The sequence below is a fragment of the Schistocerca cancellata genome, chromosome 3 (assembly GCF_023864275.1).
Source record: "Schistocerca cancellata isolate TAMUIC-IGC-003103 chromosome 3, iqSchCanc2.1, whole genome shotgun sequence".
NCBI lineage: Eukaryota > Metazoa > Arthropoda > Insecta > Orthoptera > Acrididae > Schistocerca > Schistocerca cancellata.
This window is the reverse complement of record NC_064628.1, coordinates 450,817,044-450,832,535: the sequence shown is the minus strand read 5'-3', so window position 1 is coordinate 450,832,535 and position 15,492 is coordinate 450,817,044. Positions and strand designations below refer to the sequence as shown.

The 15,492-nt window shown below is 41.7% G+C and overlaps 1 protein-coding gene and 1 non-coding gene across 2 annotated transcripts in view; both read right to left on the bottom strand.

Moving 5' to 3' along the window:
• The window catches only part of LOC126176362 (uncharacterized), a 1,325,137-nt gene that overhangs the window by 138,529 nt on the left and 1,171,116 nt on the right, over positions 1–15,492 (bottom strand). The gene's annotated exons all lie outside the window — the stretch shown is intronic.
• Trnan-guu (transfer RNA asparagine (anticodon GUU)) lies at positions 5,589–5,661 on the bottom strand. The gene has a single exon. It is a non-coding gene; the product is annotated as a tRNA-Asn (tRNA).

The window sequence follows — 15,492 nt, the reverse complement described above, 5'->3', positions numbered from 1 at the left end:
TCCGTATACACCTCCTGTCCCCCACGTGGGTCCTCTATGACCTGATTCCTTTCCCCCATCTGTTCCTTTTCCTCGAACATATCCACGTCCTCTACATCTCCTGCTGACTTGACCCCCCTCATCCCACGGTTGCTTCTCTCCTATCCAACCCCCGCATTCTGCCGCACATTCATCGTTGTCTCTCTTACCCTCCACCTCTACACCCGTCATCTCCTTTCCGAAGGTGGCTTCCATCAACTCCCCATCCCAGACAATGCCCTCTCTCCCTCCATTTATCCCTCCTATCAACTCTGATCCTCACCTCCCCCTCCCTCCCTCTGTCCTTTTCCTGCGCTCTCTCTCTCCTCTTCCCCGTTCCATCCTGTTTTTTCCCTGCCTACCCTGTCTCAGCTCTCCCCCGAGTCCTTTTGCTTTCCCCTCCAGTGCCTTTCCCACTCCTTCTCGCGTCCACCCTGCCCCCTTCTTTCTATGTCCTCTCCCTCCACCGGCCGGACTGGATGAGCGGTTCTAGGCGGTACAGTCTGGAACCGCGCGACCGCTGCGGTCGCAGGTTCGAATCCTGCCTCAGGCATGGATGTGTGTGATGTCCTTAGGTTGGTTGGGGGACTGATGACCTCAGAAGTTAAGTCCCATAGTGCTCAGAGCCCTTTGAGCCCCCTCTCCCTTTATCGCCTCCCCCTTTTTTTCTTTTCCTCGTCTCCCCCCTTTCCCCCCCCCCCTCAACGGTCCGATTCCTCCCTCCCGCCCCCATCTGCTGCCGTGTCGCTTCTATAGTGCTGTTTTAAGTGAATGCTCAGTTTTGTGCGTCCCCTCTCTGTGTTGCAAACAGCCACCATACTGTCGGTTTTTGTGCTTTTTATCTCGTGTGAACAGAAACCGGACTGTCGCTGTGTGTGTCTTTTTTTAATTGTGCCTGTCTACTTACTGTGTGTCCTGATCCGCATCGTCAATGCCCTGTTATTATATTTTAAATTCCATAACCTTCCACCACTTTTCAGTTTTTTACAATGTCACCGTTTTATCACCTGTTTTTATTGTTTGCTTATTGTATGATTATGTTTTTTAACTTTTCTGTAGGCTGTAGAGCGGCATATTAAGCTGCTGCCAGGCCACCCACCCCTCGGGGAGGGGGGGGGGAGGGGAATCGAAATGCAATAAAGGGAAAAAAATCGGAAGGATACAGAGCTGCCACCCTGGCAGCCACGGCCAGACGCCTGTTCTAGCTGGCTGATCCCTTGGCATAGTCGGTGAACCTCTTGACGTTGTAGAACTGTTTGTGTTCGCTCTCCATGAAGAGCCTGGTCTTTTTTATTATTATTTGTTATTTTGTATTTCTGTCGATCCGCAGTTGGGACTGAGTCGGTTGTTCTTTTGGATATTGTGTTATTGTTTCGTTTTGGTGATTTCAATAAATTGTTTTCCGACTTGTGTTTTCCGCTTTTCTATTCTGCTAGTGCAGATACTTCAGTGTGTTTGTGTGTGTGTGTGTGTGTGTGTGTGTGTGTGTGTGTGTGTGTGTTTGTTCGCCTATCCGGCAGGCAGCACGCGGGACACTGTTTTTAATATGGCGTGTGATGACCACGAACACCAGTGCACGCTCTCCAACGTGCTACCATACTGGCTACAAGATTGGAGAGGAGTTCTCGTGGTCGGGCGTCCATCGCAGTGAACAACTGCTGGAAACTCGTAGGTACATATGGACGCGTTTCAGTCGTCTCCACAACGCATCCCACTCATGCTCTCTGGGATTTAAGTCGGGCTAACAGTCAGGCCAGTCCATTAGCCGAATACCTTCTCTTTCCAAGAGATACTGCACCTGGGCTGTTCGATGCTTTCGCGTATTGTGATCCATAAAAATGCAGTCAGGATCGGTTGCTCCCTGAAAAGACGCTTTTGGGGAAGGAGCACAATGTCACACTAAAGTGGACCGATAAATGTTCCGTGTTCAAAGATTTGGAGGTCATTACACCCATGCAACATCGTACCTCCCCAAACCAAAACACCTGGACCATCAGAAAAATCACATTCGACAGTGTGCCTGGGTGCATTATGTGTTGTCACCTTTCGCTATATTAGGGTATGTATATCATTGTCATTTTGGTAGCGTAGGTCTTATGGTGTGGGTATCTCCAGATGTCTGAATAATATACACCCCTCGATCAACCACGCTGGAGAAGGAAGGGAACACCCTATCACAAGAACTCGTTACCAACCTTATGGCCACTACGGGAGCACGTTGGAGAACAACCACTGCCTCCCATGGTGACGACACACGGCATCAAGAACCATGTCCCACATGCTGTTATGTCTAGGGGATCATCATGAAACGCGGTGTCTTCAGTGTTATTACTGTCTGAACAAACGTTTAATTTCTTTTCTTCTAATTGAGTATTTCTTTCACTTAGCTTCTATACTACACTATACCGTACACTAGCTTTTCTTCCTGTAGTCTAAATTTAATCGAGATACATAACTTGATAGTGACAAATCATGCGAAAATCACTGTCGTCCTTTCTGACAGCTGGTTTCAATTGCTTTAAGGGGGATAGGACGTCAAACGGGCCGTCTTGGAGCAGGAGAGACACCACAGGACATTTTAATTTCCACTGTCTATACTTTCACGTATAAATTCATAAAGCTTTGTCAGCATGACCAGGAAGGATTCAGGATTCACAATCATAGCAGTGGAAGTTCAAAAAAATAACAAAATAAATTTTTTTACATGTGAAATTTCATCATTTTTTCACTTCTATTGGCTGCGTTTGTTGCTGTAGGTACACGTTTCTTCATAAGTAAGAGAAATTCTTCGATGCATTTTGCACAGCATACAAACCATACTTACAGGTGTATGAAACTCTAGAAATTATTTAATTTATGAAAAAATGAATGCGCTGTTACATTTTAAACTTCATGTTTAGAAAAAACTCAAATTTCATAGTTATCTCAATTTTTACCACAGTTTTTAATAGATTTGGAAAATTCTAGAGTTTCATACACCTGTAAGTATGGTTTGTATGCTGTGCAAAATTCATCGAAGAATCTCCCTTACTTATGAAGAAAAGTGTACCTATAGCAATAAATACAGCCAATGGCAAGTGAAAAAAGGTGAAATACAAATGTAAAAAAATACATTATTTTCTTATATTTTTGAACTTCCACCACTATAAGTGTAAATCCTGAATTCTTTCTGTTCATTCTGACAAAGTTTTATGAATTTATTTTTAAAAGTATAGACAGTGGAAATTAAAAGTTCCTGTGGTGTCTCTCCTGCTCCAAGTCTTCCCGTTTGATGTCCCACCCCCCTTAAGTGTGATAATCACGTAAATATATTTGATTTTGTAGTACTTGACGGAGATGTATTTCCAAGACAGTTTTTCGTTATTCAAAGATCGGTATGTGGTTGAAAAATATATATTCCGATTACCTGAAAACAGTGTTAGGATGTATGAATGCTGAAAATTTTTACTTTCAAATTTAACTAATGGTGCAGAGAACAATGGCTCACAGATTTTGGTTGAGTATCTCATTAACTCTCATTTTCGCTTGTCTGGGTAACGGACAAAACCGACACCTGAATACTTCGATAATTTCTGGTAATGATTACAATACAAAAAGAATTTTCCTTTCGTACTGCATTACTCCTCAAATGAGGCGAACCTGCAGAGATTCAAGTCATCACTGACATACAATCAAAAAGACTTAAATATCAGAAGAAGTTTTGGTGGGGGCGGAATAACACACGATCGATTGATAAACTACGAGGAATGTTTAATAAGTAATGCAACACATTACTTTTCTCGGCCAGTTTCAATTGAAAAAAATGCGGAATTTGTTGTGGAATCTTCTGGCATATTCCTACTTTAGCCGCTGCAGATTCTTGAAGTTTCGATAGATGGCAGTGCTATACGTAGGTTTCAAAATGAGTCTGTAATTGAGGTGCGCCGGCCGGAGTGGCCGAGCGGTTCTAGGCGCTACAGTCTGGACCCGCGCGACCGCTACGGTCGCAGGTTCTAATCCTGCTTCGGGCATGGATGTGTGTGATGTCCTTAGGTTAGTTAGGTTTAAGTAGTTCTAAGTTCTATGGGACTGATGACCTCAGAAGTTAAGTCCCATAGTGCTCAGAGCCGTTTGAACCGTTTTTTGTAATTGAGGTGCGTTCCACGCAGATATTCACAGACGCTTGCAGAAAGTTTACGGAGATGTGGCAGGGAACAATAGCGCGGTGGGTTGTTGGACGATGCTTTTGTCATCATGGCAACAAGGTCGCTCAAACGTGTTCGATCTCCGGGATACTAGCCGACGGCACACAGTTGTGACTCTTGCAGTGCTGAAACGTGCGGACACTCTCATTCGAAGTGCACGACATATCACAATAAAACACCTTGCTGCTCAACTGGACGTCTTTGTTGGTAGTGTTGACACGTTCGTCCATCGAGAAGAGCTCGCAAAACTTCAATGGACTGTTCTATCTCATCCACCCTAGAGCCCGGATCTCGCACCCGATTTTGAAACTGTTTGGACCAATGAAGGATGTTCTCCATGGGAAGCAGTATGTATATGATCGGGAGGCTATTGGTGCAGCATGACGTTTGTTCCGACGTCGACCAGTAGAGTTCTACGATGCGGCCATACAGGGCCCTCCAGTAAGGTGGCGTAAGGCCATTGCACTGAACAGAGATTATGTTGAAAAACAGGATTCTGTAGCCAAGGAGAGGGGGATAACATGATGCACTGTAATCTTGAATAAAATCAATCTGCTTTCAGAAAAGTGTTGCATTACTTACTATTGATCAGCATTTAATAAGCCTAAAGGGACCCATTTCACTATATCGTGTTTCACGATACATTTGGTGCATAGTACTGAGTGTAGTTTGGGCGACACAGGCGTTTGCTCTACCCACTGGCAGCTGCAGGGAAGTGCGGTCAGCTCTCAGGTGACGCGTGAGCGGCTAATGCAGTGGTGGCCGCCAACTCAGCGAGCGGCCGGATGTCGCCCTGGCTGGCGACCGTGAGCTCATTAGCTACACTCCCAGGCCCCTCCTCTGGGAGCGGCCCATCTTCCCCCCGCTGTTCACGGAAAACCGCCACGTGGCGCACTACCACGCGAGATGCCGCAGCGGGCGAATCCCTACACCCGCACACAAATCTCTGGTCAGCCGTCAAACACCAGAACGTTCTCCTGAAACATCCACGGATTATTTCTTGTTCTAATACTGTCTAATCCGAGCTCATGCTCGAGTTCTGATCCGTTATTGATGTAACCCTAATCTTCCTTGCTGCAAACGGTTAATGTCGTAAGGCGCGATACGCTTGAATCCCCTAACAGCGGCAACCACTACGAAATGATCTCATGACAACAGTCACAACCAACGATATCGCTATGATGAACGCCATTTGGCCGTCTACTTGTCACGCTGAGAATCCCTCTTGCCGTAAATTGCAACGCACCCATCATCTTAACCTGAAATAACTCTTCGAGGCACGCTGATCGCATGAGTGGTGAACAAAAGTAGCACTAATATGCAAAGGAGTTAGACGTTGGCTGCGAGTGGAGCGTTGATTTACGTCAATGGGGAAAGATGAAAATTTGTGCCAGACCTGGATTCGAACCTGGGTCTCCTGCTTAACGGGCAGATGATCTGACCACTGAGCTATCCGGACACAGTGATTATCACGACTGCACGAACTAACCATGCGCGCCTCCCGTCAAACCCAAATTCTCAATTTATCCACATGCTATGAATATAGTACCCCTTGCCCATTATCCCCATTACTCGCAGCATTTCGCAGACTCCCTTAAGGGGGGTAGGACGTCAAACGGGCCGACTTGGAGCAGGGGAGGCACCACAGGACATTTTAATTTCCACTGTTATACTTTTACAAGTAAATTCATAAAACTTTGTCAGCATGACCAGGAAGGATTCAGGATTCACATTCATAGCAGCGGATGTTCAAAAACATAAGAAAATAATTTTTTTACACGTGAAATTTCATCATTTTTTCACTTACTATTGGCTGCATTTGTTGCTATAGGTACACTTTTCTTCATAAGTAAAAGAGACTGTTCGATGAATTTTGCATAGGATACAAACCATACTTACAGGTGTCTGAAACTCTAGAATCTGTTTAATTTATGAAAAAATGAATGAGCTGTTACGTTTTAAACTTAATGTTTGGAAAAAAATCAAATTTTGTAGTTAATTATCTCAATTTTTACCACAGTTTTTAATAGATTTGGAAAGTTCTAGAGTTTCATAGTCCTGTGAGTATGGTTTGTATGCTGTGCAAAATTCATCGAAGAATCTCTCTTACTTGTGAAGAAAAATGTACCTATAGCAACAAATGCAGCCAACAGTAAGTCAAAAATGATGAAATTTCATATCTAAAAAAAATTATTTTGTTATGTTTTTGCACTTCCACTGCTGTTAGTATGAATCCTGAATCCTTCCTGGACGTGCTGACAAAGTTTCATGAATTTATTTGTAAAATTTTGACAGTAGAAAATAAAATGTCCTGTGGTGCCTCTCCTGCTCCAAGTCGGTCCGTTTGACGCCCTACCCCCCTTAAGAGTTAGAGCCTGGTATGCATCTGCACTGATGAGTTCATTGGCCGTCGTTGCCTTAATTATAGAGCATTATGGATAGATAGTGTGTGTCGATAAACTGAGAATTTGGGTCTGACGGGAGGCGAGCTAAGGCAGTCAGTGCAGTTGCAGTGACCACTGTGTTCTAGCAAGCAGGACATCCGGGTTCGAATCACCGGCACAAATTTTCAACTTTCCCCTTTGATTTAAATAAACGCCCACTCATAGCCAATGTTTAATTCTTTCGTGTCTTCATACTATATATATATATATATATATATATATATATATATATATATATATATATCACTGTACGGTTCATAGTTGAAGAGAAACAGATATCTCTGCTGAACTGCAGTGAGAGTACAGGTTTACTTTTAACTACATTATACTGTTGGCTATACGTAGCTGTCTTCCGTGTAAAAATAGTATTGAGAATGGAGTTTACAATCACAGAGACACGAAAAAAATGGTTCAAATGGCTCTGAGTACTATGGGACTTAACATCTGAGGTCATCAGTTTCCTAGAACTTAGAACTACTTAAACCTAACTAACCTACGTAAGTACATCACACACATCCATGCCCGAGGCAGGATTCGAAACACGAAACACAAAGCTATTAATTATTTATGGTAGCACACGAGAATATGTAAATGAAAGTTGCAAACCACAATCAAATTAGGAGAGAGAGTGCACGCAAAACTGAAGGACCCGGCATAAACACTTGCGCTCTCAAGCACGCAAAGTAATTAATGAAGAGTAAGAAATTGCTGTGTTTTGAATATAATAATCGAGGAAAGATACTGGTAATCGTATACTGAGAAATTGGTGAAAGAAACAGTGTGTGCTAATAGCGCCATGGTGCTTAACGGAATACCCCACTGAAGGATGGATATGGTCATGACGTGGTGTGTAGGCCACGTGTATCACACATTAGTTTACGGTGAGGACATGTCATCTGGAGCTTTTACCCTTTGGAGCTTGTCAAAGGTCGTCAAGCAAACTGAGGCTGGATTATTCGGTAACATGAACCAAATTTTCTTTTCTCTCGAGAAAGTTATTTTGTATTTTATAACAAGCGAATCGGTGAAAAATTTCCTGCGCGGACTATTTTAAAAACAGTTTAAGTTTTCATTTAGTACGAAGGCAATGTTTCTAATGCGTAAGCTGAAATGAATTTATGTATTATATTCAGCGATATGTGGTAGTGATTCATGAAAGTAGAAGTAATTAGTGTGTCACGAACTAAGAGTATTGTACCAACTTGGCTGTGTTCAACTAAAGTCTTATTTACTGTATATCATAATACCCTGGAAACAAAATGACTCGTATGGCATTGTGGTTGGGTGAAACTCGATAGGTGAGTCACCTAATTGTAAAGGGGTATATTTCCTCGCCCACAACGGCCTCATTTCCCGCGGTGTATGGACAATCGGTTTACATCTGTCTTGCTTTAAGAATGTGTTGATTTACAGCTTTAAAATGTTTTTCGTCATGATTTGGCACAACAGGTGCCTGTCATTTTATCAAATTGTCAATTTCGGAAGACGAGGAATAAACCAGGTATTATGTTGTTGTTCAAATGTGTGTGAAATCTTATGGGACTGAACTGCTAAGGTCATCTGTCCCTAAGCTTACACACTACTTAATCTAAATTATCCTAGGGACAAACACACACACCCATGCCCGAGGAAGGACTCGAGCCTCCGCCGGGACCAGCCGCATAGTCCCAGGTATTATGGTTGTCAACATCTTGGGCCGAGAGGGAATGAACAATTACGTTTCCAAACAATCGCTAACGAAAGGGAACATTCCACGGGTCCGAGCGTTGAATATCATACGTTTTAACGTGTTAAGGAAACTAGAAAAATCTAGTAATGGAAATAGGAATAATTAGTCTAGATATAGGAGTGGCCAGTGTAATGACATGGAAATAAAATAAGAAGATAAGAATTTCTGGTCACACGATATAGCATGATGTTATATGCAGAAGAAAATGATGTAATGGGAGCAGGATTCGTTATAAATAAAAGAATAGAGCAGAGGGTGAGTTACTGTGAAGCGTTCAGTGATAAGGTTATTCTCATCACAACTGGCAGCAAACCAACGCCAACAACGACAGTTCAGGTATACACGCCGATGTCCAAAGCAGAAGATGAGATGCAGAAATAGTATACGTGGATGCTGAACGAGTAATTCTGTCTGTAAAGGAAGATGTTAATCTAGTAATGTGGGTTGTGGGAATGCGGTAGTAGGGGAAGGAGTAGAAGAGAGTTACGGGGGAATGTGGAATCGGTAACATAAAGACTAATTTTCTGCAATTAATTTCAACTGCCAATAGCAATTAAGCTGTTCAAACAACACATGACTGGGAGAAGTACAAGAGAAAGGCCCGGAGACACTGCAGAATCCAGCTGAAATACATTATGATCAGGTAGAGACTCCGAAATCAGATACTTGATTGTCAGTGGTACCCAAAAGTAGACACCCAAGAGTACATTTGTACAACACAATTTAGTAACAATGAGCAGTAGACTGAAGCTTAAGAGAATCTTCCGGAATGTGCAGAATGGTGAGATATTTAAGTACCAAGAGATATTGAAATGCGTTTGAAGTTATAGGCAGTGCAGTCTAAAATGAGTGAAGTTGGAGAGAGTAAGGAAGAAGGTATGCAACTGTGAAGAAATCTTGGATAACAGAAGAAACACTTCAATTAATCGACGAAAGAAGGAAATAGAAATATGTTCAGAGAAACACAGAATTAAGATGACATGTAGCGATGAAATAAGTAGAAAGTGCAGGAAAACCAAGAGGAAATGGCTGCAAGAAAACTGTGAAGAAATCGATAAAGAAGTGGTCGTCGGAAGTACTCATTCAGTGAATAGAAAATCACAGCAATCTTCGCTAAAATTACAACCGAGGGCGGCAACATTCAGACTACAATGGGGATTCCACTGGTGGCGCAGATGGCAGAGCAACTACGCGGAGAAAGTACGTTGAATGCCTCTACAGGGGATACGTGATAGAAAGTTTGGCGATCAAAATGGAAGACATAGGAGATTTACTGTTACAGTCAGAATTTAACAAAGCTTTGAAAGACTTGTATCAAGTAATGAATAACTAACATGGTACTAGAGGTTAAACACTGCAGGGGAAGACAGAGGTAGGAACACATCCAGAAAATAATTGAGAATGTAAGTTCCAGTTGCCACCCTGAGATGAACGGGTTAGTAGAAGAGGGGAATTCGTGGCCGGTCTCATCAAACCAGTCAGAAGATTGATGACGTGGAAGAAAATGAGACCACAGGTCTCTTTCTCGAAAATACTCAGAAAAAATCCCTGGACAACGTCCGAAATTTAGTCTGTTGTGTACGAATTCACCTTATATGTGCTTGAACTTCTGATGAAGAGCGGTAACCGCCGAAACTAATGCAGCGAAATGTTAAGAATAAATAAAAGCCGCGCGGGGTAGCCACACGGTCTGAGGCGCCTTGCCACAGATCGCGCGGCTTCCGCCGTCGGAGGTTCGAGTCCTCCCTCGGGCGTGGGTGTGTCTGTTGTCATTAGCGCAAGTTAGTTTAAGTTAGATTAAGTAGTCTGTAAGCCTTGGGACCGATGACCTCAGCAGTTTGGTCCCATAGGAACTTACCACAAAATAAATAAATAAAAGAAACTTAAAACGAGCAGCTTTTGTAGATACGTGTGATAAATGGACCATTTCAACGATTCTTAGATTTTTGTGTTCGCATGACAGAAAGTCTCAGAACGAATTTAGTTTCATATATTTCGAATGGCTCGTTTCTGGACCAAGGTTCTCTATCTAAATCACAAATTAATCGTTTTTCACTACGTCTGAAAGTTGTAACATAACTAAGACACACTGTGTGGAAACGACTTAATGTATGGGCATTTAATTTTCGGCAGGAAAATTGCTTGGAAATAAAAATTGTGTAAAAAGCAATGGCAAATTACCTATAGAGGGCATTGCTGACAATTGGCTGCTTAGAATCGTCTCGTGTAAATATTCGGGCATTGTAGATATCAAGGCCACAACGAACCTAAAACAGTAATGGCTACAGTCACTATTCGCACTGGCGTTAATTCGCAAGTAGGAAACTAGTTTTCTGAAGACTATCATTTTCATAAAAAATACGTTTCAATCCTTGCAACTTCAAGTCAATTTTAGTACGGAATAATCATATTTGTTGGTTGTGACTTCAGGTAGCTCCGATAAGATCGATGTGTATCTGAAGGGCCAACATTTTTTTTTTTTTAGTTTCTTAGGCGTATGTATCTTATGACCATTGCAGATTATTACCCGATTCATTTTGATACCATCATTAACTAATCACTTGTAATAACGTAACGTGGTGCTAGATCTATATACCTTGTAACTGCTCCGCGAATTTCAGAGCAAGTATTTAAGCTTAACCAGTGATAATGTGCCTACTTAACTACACGTTTAGAGATGTGAAGAAGGCTGTACGTAGCAGAACTAGATACTGATATTATACGATCTGGCCTTGCAATGTGTATGGGCAAGAAAGCTACTGGAAAAAGTTAAAAGAGTGATAGATATTTGTTGTCCACAAAATAACATCATTACATCGGCATTCATGACCAACAGCGCCTGATGGAGAGTAAAACAAGCCTTCGCTGACTCATCTTTAGGTGCACTGGTTCCGTCAGGGAAACGGTTGCACGCGGCATGTTTCAGGGACTCTCGTTCTCAACGAAACTCCAAGACTTCTACAGCCTGGCAACATGAGCGCATTTCTGAAATCGCATTTCGATGAATTCGTTTCGGCGGGTGGCGCAGATGTTTCAGGCACAGTCTTTTCAGACGACCTCGCTTCAGATACACTGAAGATCTGTAGTAGGAAGCCTTTTCAGTCAGCGAGTTCTCTCGGAAGCCGTTTAAAAATTCTGTCGCGTATTCGTCGGAAAAAAGTCGTCCACCCTCTAGTGGAGCTTATTGAGCAGTTTCTCTTTTTGCAGGAGTACTTCAAAGTTTCACGTACTCCTTCGCCGTTCCGTACGGTGCACGGGACATTTTCCAGTTTCTTTTATCATTATACGCTGATATTTAGCACGTCGCAGAAAGACACAAAGTTATAATGACAGACATGTCAGTGACGAATGGTAGCCAAATCTTTGATACTATGCCTTTTTTTTGCTGCCTGCAGTGTGATAGTTTGGAAGTTTCCCTGATTTAGTAACGGCATGATGCTAGCCAGCCGTCTGCCTCAATTGGTGAGCGTTTGTGCTAGTATTACTATTTTCAGAGAACAGTTCGACCGTTTCTTGACGGTTCGATTTTGTCAATGCAGAATCAACGTCTTAGCTCTTCAGTCGTTAACATCTTCTCTGTCCGAAACCACGAAAAAAAATGGTTCAAATGGCTCTGAGCACTGTGGGACTTAACATCTGAGGTCATCAGTTTCCTAGAACTTAGAACTACTTAAACCTAACTAACCTAAGTACATCACACACATCCATGCCCGAGGCAGGATTCGAAACACGAAACACAAAGTTATTAATTATTTATGGTAGCACATGAGATAAAGCTTTACTGTATGATTAAATGATGATGGCGTCCTCTTGGGTAAAATATTCCGGAGGTAAAATAGTCCCCCATTCGGATCTCCGGGCGGGGACTACTCAAGAGGATGTCGTTATCAGGAGAAAGAAAACTGGCGTTCTACGGATCAGAGCGTGGAATGTCAGATCCCTTAATCGGGCAGGTAGGTTAGAAAATTTAAAAAGGGAAATGGATAGGTTAAAGTTAGATATAGTGGGAATTAGTGAAGTTCGGTGGCAGGAGGAACAAGACTTCTGGTCAGGTGACTACAGGGTTATAAACACAAAATCAAATAGGGGTAATGCAGGAGTAGGTTTAATAATGAATAGGAAAATAGGAATGCGGGTAAGCTACTACAAACAGCACAGCGAACGCATTGTTGTGCCCAAGATAAATACGAAGCCCACACCTACTACAGAAGTACAAGTTTATATGCCAACTAGCTTTGCAGATGACGTAGAAATTGAAGAAATGTATGATGAAATGAAAGAAATTATTCAGATAGTGAAGGGAGCCGAAAATTTAATAGTCATGGAAGACTGGAATTCGAGTGTAGGAAAAGGAAGAAAAGGAAACGTAGTAGGTGAATATGGATTGGGGCTAAGAAATGAAAGAGGAAGCCGCCTGGTAGAATTTTGCACAGAGCACAATATAATAATAACTAACACTTGGTTTAAGAATCATGAAAGAAGGTTGTATACATGGAAGAACCCTGGAGATACTAAAAGGTATCATATAGATTATATAATGGTAAGACAGAGATTTAGGAACCAGGTTTTAAATTGCAAGACATTTCCAGGAGCAGATGTGGACTCTGACCACAATCTATTGGTTATGACCTGTAGATTAAAACTGAAGAAACTGCAAAAAGGTGGGAATTTAAGGAGAGGGGACCTGGAGAAACTGACTAAACGAGAGATTGTACAGATTTTCAGGGAGAGCATAAGGGAACAATTGACAGGAACGGGGGAAAGAAATACAATAGAAGAAGAATGGGTAGCTTTGAGGGATGAAGTAGTGAAGGCAGCAGAGGATCAAGTAGATAAAAAGACGAGGGCTAGTAGAAATCCTTGGGTAACAGAAGAAATATTGAATTTAATTGATGAAAGGAGAAAATACAAAAATGCAGTAAATGAAGCAGGCAAAAAGGAATACAAACGTCTCAAAAATGAGATCGACAGGAAGTGCAAAAGGGCTAAGCAGGGATGGCTAGAGGACAAATGTAAGGATGGAGAGGCTTATCTCACTAGGGGTAAGATAGATACAGCCTACAGGAAAATTAGAGAGACCTTTGGAGATAAGAGAACCACTTGTATGAACATCAAAAGCTCAGATGGAAACCCAGTTCTAAGCAAAGAAGGGAAAGCAGAAAGGTGGAAGGAGTATATAGAGGGTCTATACAAGGGCGATGCACTTGAGGACAATATTATGGAAATGGGAGAGGATGTAGATGAAGATGAAATGGGAGATTATTGCCTCTTCCGGTAACTGAAAAAAAGACCTAATTTAAGTAGGGTGATATACTGGAGACTGAAAATTATAAAAAACAATCCACCCAAATTTATGAAACAAATGATAAAAGGTATTACACCAATTATTGCATGAGAAATTAAAAATATGACGTCGTGTTCATCATAAATATCTTTATTTCTGGAAATGCACCAAAAAATTACATTGCCTGAAGTATATAATATAAACCCGAAACAACTGTTATTATAGGCTAATGGCTTAAATGAGTTACGGCATGACGACAAGGAACGTCGATGTAGTCACGGCGTTTTGCACATTTCTCATGAATTTTTAAGCCCGTTTATCACTAATTTTTACTGGTACTTGCCGTTTCTCGAATCTGTCACGAGCTCTCTGTTCAGTTCTACCATTCGCCATTCTTTAATTCTCTCTTCTGCACTAAAAGGTCTGTTCTTGTTAATATGCAGTCATTCTCTTCTTTCTTTTGGAACATATGTTAGCGAACGTTTTCGCCAGTGGGCTTATTGCACTTTTACCATGTGTCCACAGCAGCACAGATTCCTCTGTTTTGGTCCTTGGTTACAGGTTCTTTTGTGCTCTTACGATTCTTGTGTCCTCAGTCATAATGTATTTCAATGAAGCTACGTGATGTGTTCGTCAAAGAGTGTCAATTATTATCGGTATTTTAATTATCCTGTGCGTCCTGTCGCTACTATTCTGCTTTGCTAGCTTTAACTATTCTGCAGTCACTATGTATAAATTAATTATAGCTTTTATTTTTATGTTTACTGGATCAGTATAGTGATACGAAGATTTGATATGTTTCATCCTTCTCATGTCAAGCGTCCAAAATACGTATACTGACTGTATCTTTTGCTATCAGCATTTCCTAGCTCCAGAACTGCAGTGTTTCCACCAGATTTCAAATACGTGGTTTTCCTCCTATATTTATAAATATCCGCCATTTGAACAGTACTTTATAAGTTTACACATTATTTTGTTTAAGTCTTCTTCATCAGAGATAATAACAGCCTGAACATATGTGAATAACTTGGATGATCATATATTCACACTTCATTATCCATTTTTTAGAGTTTCATATATATAAATATTGAAAAGATGTTGGATGACGAAGGTGACAGAGGGCGAAAAAATGCCGAAACAGGTTATAATTTTCTAGTATTTCACATAAGTTATTAATCGTGTAGTTTTTTATTTATCGTGATTCAATTTTGTCGGTACTAGTTACAAAAGAGCACAAATCATGTTTTTCATTATTTTGGTCATGTGTTTTCGTATCAGACTTAATATTTGGCAGTTACGAGACACAAAAAAGTGTGGATTTTTAGATGGAGCGCATTACATTCAACCTGGCTGACTCGCACATGTGGGGATGGATCAGCGTTGGAATGCAGCAGGGGCTGCCTATTTTTCCATAACGGGAGAAATGAAAGCAGAGATAAAAACTGTTGTGAACTTTTATCAAGATTGCTCCGTGGGGGCTAGAAGACGATTTCCGTAGGATAAACATTCAATTTCCTGGAACTGTAGTACCTCTATCTAGTTTTGTTAATAAGTTAATTTAGTGTTGAATTTCGTACCTATTTATTTCTGTACTGGCAGGATGTGTATACAAAGAGCTAATCGTGGGATATCGATTAGTTATAGTATTTTTGGACCAAGGGATCGAACCTTACTGTAGAACAATTGGCACAGTTTCAGGAAGAGAAATGTTTATCTGAGGATTCGAACAGCCCGGAGTCGTTGAGGCGCGAGGATCGACTGCACCCGCCGAAACTCGCGCCCCGCCCGCTACCGAGGGCAAGGCAGCGGCTGGGAGCGCTCGACAGCTTGGCG